Below are 7,723 nucleotides of genomic sequence, written 5' to 3'. Positions count from 1 at the left end.
AAATTGAAAAAATTTGAAACTTTTGGGGGCAATTTTACAAATTTTGACAAGATTTTAGAAAAATTTTAGCAAAGTTTCCCCTTATAAATGGACAAAACTCCCTGCCAACAAACCCAATTTTGAACAATTAAAGCATAAGTCCAATATTTTCAACTAACAAGTCAATCACATACAATGCCAATAAGTTCAAGGTTTCCCTCTCCCACACTTAATATGCACATTATCCTCAATGTATAAAAAAGGAAAACTAGGATAAAGAAAGTAATACTCCTCTATTGTTGCGATTGAAGTGTCAAAGCATGAAGTTCACGAGCCATTGTCCACTTATCTCCACAACTTCATGAGTTCCATTGGATGACCATTAGTGATATAAACCTAAGAATTGAAAGTGAGAAACAAAGGTGATAACAAAGGCATTATTAAACAAAACGGCAATCTGTAACTTCAAGCCTTTGTGGTGGTGACATACCTATAAAAAATACACAACAAGCTACTCAAGGTACAAGGAAATACATGAGGAAAAGAAGAAGAGAATGAACAAGGAACTTGCATTTTTCTTTAAAAAGGATCCTTAATAACGCGACTACAGAAAATTGAGCATGAGGTCGCGTTTTTTGGACTCGGGTTTTCAGTTGAAAAATTGTAGGATCAAATACGCGACTTGGGGTCGCGTTTTTGTAACCGCATATTTTGTTGAAAATTTACAGAATGAAAAACGCGACTTTAAAAAAGCGACATGAAGCCACGTTTTGATACTTGTGTTTTCTTCATTCTGCAGTTTTTCTGTAGAAGTTTCTAACTTTCCAAAAATTTGACTTTTACCCCAAATGCTCAAAATGCATCCTAAATCATTCTTTTGTCAAAATAAGCAATGCACACACATATAAAACGATCAAAACATATATTTTACCCCTTTCTAACGAATCAAAAACAATAATTACTCAAATCGAGGGGTTGAGTTCCTTCATCGAACTTCACTTTTTTCACCTCATTTGGTCACCTTTACTTCTATTTTCAAAACAACAAAATAACTTAAACGCATAACTTAAATATAAAATCACACCAAATGTGTTTGTATATGATTAGAAGAAATAACTTCACACACATGTAAAATGCATTCTAGATCATTCCTTCATCAAATTAATCAATACACGCACATGTAAAATGATCTAAACATGCATTTGAAACCTCTTTAATGCATTAAAAACCACAATTACTCAAAATGAGGTGCTAAAATCATTGATCAAATTTTGCCTTCTTAACCTCATGTGGTCACCTTTGCTTCTATTTCCCAAAGTTACAAAAGAAAAATAACAAAATAACTTAAACACATAATTTAAACATAAAATCACACAAAAATTAACATAGATTACCAAAATATTGGATTGCCTCCCAATTAGTGCTTTTGTTTATAGTCATTGGCTCGATTATATAACCTCATTTTTCAAGGAGGTTTTGTTAATGAATAATTCATCATTTTAGGTCGTGGTGGATCATTGAAAGGTGGCTTAATAACAAAAGTTACATGTTCTAATATGAGAGAGATGAAAGTGGTTTACCTAACACAATGATTGATAAATATTGTCTTGAATGTGTGTTACTTGAGTAATTACCAAAGGGATGTCCGCATGACTTGCTTGGTTAACTATGACCTTGGAACCTACATTCTTAACACAATCCTCAAGACGGGTTATATATGAAACATTCATGCTTGCCTCTTGAAATTTAAACTTCATACCAAAGGCATTATCATGTGAAATGGATATTTCTTCATTGAAACACACATTAGATGCATCATTTTTATCAAAATGCAATCCATTTTCACATGCAGCATGCTCACCATCTATGCTAAGGTCATTTTGCATATCATTAGAAGAAATAACTTTGCATAAAATATGTAATTGTTCTTGTATTCTACCAAAGTGAGAAGTTAATTCATCCAACATTTCTTCAACCCTATCAAAACGATCGGAGGTGACATTAGCTAGTTTTTCTATAATTAATTCCCAAGATGACTTAGATTCATATTGGACACACTCGGGTAGGTAATCATGTAAACAAAGAGAAGCATTTTATGCACATTGATTATCCCAACCATAAGTTTAAGAATTGCCCCAATTAAGACCATTTTGATCAAACAAGAATTACAATACCCAAATTCATCATGATAACGCATATTTTGTGCTTGCATACATGTATTTGTAGCATGATAACCTCCATACAAGTGACAAATCCCATAATTAGAATTAAAAACATTGTCATTCGTCTTTTGGTCAAGCATGTTTGTAATGGTATCCAATTGAACTTTTAAAGGTATATAATCAAATTTAGCCTTTAAACTCCTTAAACCATCTTCAAACGACATACCTTCGGACACATTTTGGTTACCTCTATCCAAGGAGTTTTACAGTTGGTAACCATCCATTGCCAATCTTCCACTTCTCAAGATTGTCCATCCATGTTTCCTGTGAGGACATGAAAATTCCTTTAGATTTCCCTCCCATTTTTGAACAAATTAATTTATTTTCCCTTCTATGTTTCTTTACTTGATTATTTACCTATTTACTAGCCCTAAATTTCATGGTGATTTCATTAGTTGAGCCAAGAGTTTTACTTTTACTTTTTATAGTTAGCGTAAATTAGAGTTTTTATGTATTTTGGTAGTGTGATCACTTGGTGAGATGAGTGTATTAAATTCGGTAGATAAGAATGAGTATTAGGTAAGAAAAAGTGTGTGATTAGAAGTGTTAATAATAAGTGAGTGAATCACGAGTGAAAACACAAGTACGAGAGAGTTAAGGAAAATAGACTTGAACCGACGTGCACCGTTTGCTACCGATTGAGTGCCCCACTTGAACACTACTTTATTACCTTATCTCCTTGTTATTAATTGAACAAAATCAGCCATAAATATCTCCTTATAGCAACCAAAATTTTGGACTAAAGAAAAGAGAGAGAAGAAAAAATTTAACCTTAAATCATAATGTGACACTTGTTGGAAATTTAGTAAACTTTGACCAAGAAATTTTCTTTCCTTGTTATGTTCCTCTTGGCTCCATTTTCTTCCATTTTTCTTCCTTGTTGGCCGAACCTAGTGAGAAGAAAAAGAGAGGAGAAAGCTTGCAACTCCAACCTTGAATCAAGCCTTGTTTGAGTGAAATCAACAAAACTAAACCAATTAAACTTACCTCTTGGTGCTTGAAAAGCTTGGTGTGGTGAAAGTTTGAAGGATAGTGGTTTCTTTTCACTTGCAAGCAGCTTTTGGAAGGCATAAGACTTAAACTTTCTTTTTTCTTGCTTAATCTTTCTAAGTTTGGTTTAAAAGCTTTTAATCTTGACTTGCTATGGTTGATTGTTTAGTTTTGATAGTGTATTGGCATGTTTAGCTAGGGTTTGCATTGTTTTCAGCTTTGATTATTGTTGTTTAACTAGTAAGTGATGTTATTAAGCTAGGATATGGATTTGTGAAGTGCTTATGGGCTTGAGTGTGACTCTGTAGAGTTAAAAGTTGAATTTCCAGCATGGTAGTGATTCTGCCCTGTTTTTGGAACCAACCTGAACTGCATATTTGTCCATGATAAAGGCCAAATCAGTTCTTGCTCAAAACATAAAAGTTGTAGGAATTTGAGTTAGCTTTCTACTTTCAGCTGAATCGGAGTACTGTAGCCTGTAAAATGACTAAAATACCCCTGACTGTACAAAAACTCTAATATTCCTGACTTGTTTTCATGTGCATCTGACTGTTCACTTTTGACCCTGAAAATGTGAGAACTGGGTGTTGATGTCTTCATAGGAAATGTAGGTATATGTCTTAGATTTGAAACGCCATAAAATTTACCTTGATCCGATATACCTAGCTACAGTTACGACCAAAACACCGAAGGATGACAAAACTGCCATTTATCAGTTCTTCTTTAAACTGGTTTCCAGCTTTGGTCCATGATGATAAGTTATTATGTGTTTTGTTTGGTTGGTTTTGAGGCCTTAAATAGATGAATGTTGTTGTTTATCACTTGTGGTCGGATTGGAGGGTTGTTGGCTTATGAATCCAAGTTGTACTTGGATGGGAAAAGTAAGAAAATAGGAAAAATGCGGCCCAAATTTGTGACGCCCCCACTTCTCCCAAGGGAAAACCCGAGGGTATCGGCGGGATGCCTGCCTAGCTCGTGCCATGACTCACTACTTAACATGAAAAAATAGATTTCATGCTAAAAGTAAGTCAAGTCATAGTACATCAAGTCATACATACCACGAGTACCAGAAAGTAAACCCTAGAAAAGCTGATAACTACAACCACCAAGACAATTATATACATCTTACTAGTAAACTTATAACAAGTACAAACTCAACTATTCTATAACCAAAAGTCTAAACACCTTCCCGAGCGATCCTCGCGTCGGCCCCCTGCTATGGAAAACAAATGGAATGGGGTAAGCTATATGCTTAGTGAATAATCAGGAGGTAAAATGTAAACTCACATCCAAATAAATAAGTAAATCAGGATAGTTCATATCAATAACAGAAAGGTAACATCACAAGTGTAGGATACGAGTGGCTCCAAAGCCAGTTCAATTCCCCGAGCTTGAACACCTATTGACACTCTGTCAACCAAAGTACTCATGGTCGGTAGACTCCACTTACTTTTCCCACTCACCTTATCAACCCCCGCTGGCCAGTCAACAGCACACAGCAGCTCGAGCGAAACAAAATCACTTAATTTTAATCAAAACTTTAACATAGAACAAAATCCCAAGGTTAGCATGGAACTAACTTCGACCAAGCCCTGACTGGCTCGAATAGTCCGTCTAACCTTGGAACCGGGTTGGAACCAAGCCCTGAGATATCCAATCTCTCAATAGATGATATCTATTAATAAAGTGCACAACAAAGTACTTACCCTAACAGCATACAACAAAAGGGGTTCAACTCAAGTCACGTAACCACCCCTATCAGCACACAACAAGAGGGTGATACTCAACATAAGACATATATTCTCATATATGAAATCAAAACAAAGAATGGGCTTAGGTCGAGTGAGATAAAGTACACCCTCGCCTAAGTACCCATTTAACATATACAAAGCACTTTGATAATTTCACATCAAGAAACAACCCAATTACTCACTTGATAAAGCTTGGCACGAAAAAAGATATAATTCACTGAGTTTGACCATCACCGTCAAAAGCCTCACAGTCTGTATTGATAGATTATATACACACATAAGTGAAACGGCCATATAATAGCAGTTTATAACTTAAACGATCGAAAACGGTCGAGAATAATAAAAAACGGTCAAAAACGACGTTAATGCCAAAAGAATGTCGAAATTGGCCGAAATGGCTGGAATGGTAACAAAATAACAAAAGTAGGCCTAAACGGTCCAAAACGGCAAAAACGGTTGAAATAGGTTACACGGTTTGAACCATAACCACAGCTGTGGTTATCGGATCAAAATGCACTAGGTACTGTCTCGAAACTTAGACAAAAGGTTACAACTTCCATGAAGACATCTCAACCCAGTTTTCAGTGTATCCAAGTCAAATTTGCAAAATACAGAACTAAAACTCCAAAGGCCGGTTTATCTCTAGTGAAACTTTGGCAGCATGCCTCTTGTGTTTACCTATTTTTCAGCCATTTATGGCTTCAATATTTTCCTCAAATAGTCCCAAAGTCACACACAAAATAATCTTATTTCAATAGCCGTTCAATAGGCTCAAAGTCATACAAGTACAAAATCAAGTTAGGAACATGTGTGGAAATGAAGTTTGAGTCAAGAAACAAAAGACAGATTTGACATTGTTTTACGTAACGGACACAACTGAGGCTACGCTTATCGGATTGGGATGCAATTCATACCATTTCCAAGCTAAGATAAAGGGACACAACTTTGATGAAAATCACTCAGTCCAGTTCGTAGTGTAGCTAGGTCAAAATTTCAATGTACAAAACCAGAATCTCACAAACAGGTTAGCGAACCGCACTATGGTGAAACGACAATAACTAAGGCTACCGAAGTCCGATTACTGCGTTTTTAGGGGTGTTGGAAAGCTAAGACATAGCAATACAACTTATGTGTTTTGGCCAAAGGCTAAATCAGCATGGATCAGGGTGAACAGATGTTGTAAGATTGGTGAAATGTCAAAACTGTCCCTAACATTCGACCTATGGCAGTCAGGGGTATTTCGGTCATTTCAAAGGCTACATTGCTCCGATTGAGCTGAAACTTTTCAGGAAACTATAAAATACCATTCTATACAACTTTTATATTTTAGGCTAAGTCTTGTTTGGCCTCTAACATGGTGAACTAGAACCGGACAGAACAGGGTATACCTTAACTTCAATTCTGGAAATTTGCTACAATCAAGGTATAAATCTCATTTTTAGCTTGAAACCATCACTACCACCTCTTATACCAACTTATATACATCATATACCACCCATACAACAAGTATGATAAGTGAATCATTCAAACCCTAACTCAAATTCATCACCCCAACCATCCAAAATCACTTGATATAAGCATTACAACCACAAATACAAGCTACTAAGCAACTCCAACATGATTAAGGAAAAAGAAAAGAGTGGTCAACCATATTACCTCAAAACAAAGCTTGCTAGAGTTATCCTCCACTTCTCCTTGAAATTTTTGGTTCCTTAAGCTCCCCAATCTCTCAACCTACAAGTTAATCGGTTTAGTTTTTCTTGGTTTCACTCATATGGCTCAAACTCAAGATGAATTGAAGTTGTTTTCTCTTGTTCTCTCTCTCTCTCTTGCTCATGGCTGGTAGGAAGAAATGGGGAGGAATTGTGTGTTTTGTTAGGATAAATATGGAGGAAAATTAGTTAGGCAAGAATCCATAGATGGCCGCCACTTGTTGCCACCAAAATCCATCTCAAGTTTTTTCTTTTCTCTTGTTTTCTTGGTAAAAAATTTGGCCAACATGATTAGATTTTGGCTGATATTTAGGCTCTAAGAATAAGGGGATTAACTTGATAAAATTGTGGTCAAATGGTGGGTTCAATCGGTAGTGAACGGTACTCGTCGGTTTCAGCCGATTTTCCTTAAATCGCATGTACTAGGGCTTTAACTTATTATTACCACTTCCAATCACACACTTAATATCATCTACAACTCACTCTTAATCACCAAATTTGATCCACACTCCGTACCGGATAGTCACACCACGGTTAGGCGTAAAACCCTAATTCGCGCTAACTTGAAAATGAAAAGGAAAAACCCGTACCTCTATATTCATTTGCACTTATTGTGGGGTGATTGGGTAGTGAGGCTATTAGAAAGTACTAATTTCCAAGTAAAAGGAATTTTAAGAAAATGTGCGGGATTTTACAATTCCATTAAAAGTAGGGTTTCGATTAAAACATGAGGAATTTAAGAAACCGATTAGTCACAAGTAACTAGGGTTTTTTTTTTCTTTTTTTTTAGCATTTAGGGTTTCTAGTCTTTAAACAAAACAAATTTAAGGTTTTAAATCAAAACCAAAAAACAACAATCTTCTAACATTCGGTGTATCACAATCTCCCCTCCTTAAAAGAATTTCGTCCTCGAAATTGCAACCTTTAAGTCAGATCTTCTTAATCCTTTCACAAGCTAAGGGTTGGAATCCTCTAATATCTCATTAATGAGTTCATCGTTAACAATAAAATTTCCTTCAAAAGTTTGTCCCTCGATATATTTCAATCCAAAACCCAACCGTGTAATCCT

The sequence above is a fragment of the Coffea eugenioides genome, chromosome 7, assembly GCF_003713205.1.
Source record: "Coffea eugenioides isolate CCC68of chromosome 7, Ceug_1.0, whole genome shotgun sequence".
In the NCBI taxonomy this organism is placed as follows: Eukaryota; Viridiplantae; Streptophyta; class Magnoliopsida; order Gentianales; family Rubiaceae; genus Coffea; species Coffea eugenioides.
Note: the sequence above shows the minus strand (reverse complement) of the source record.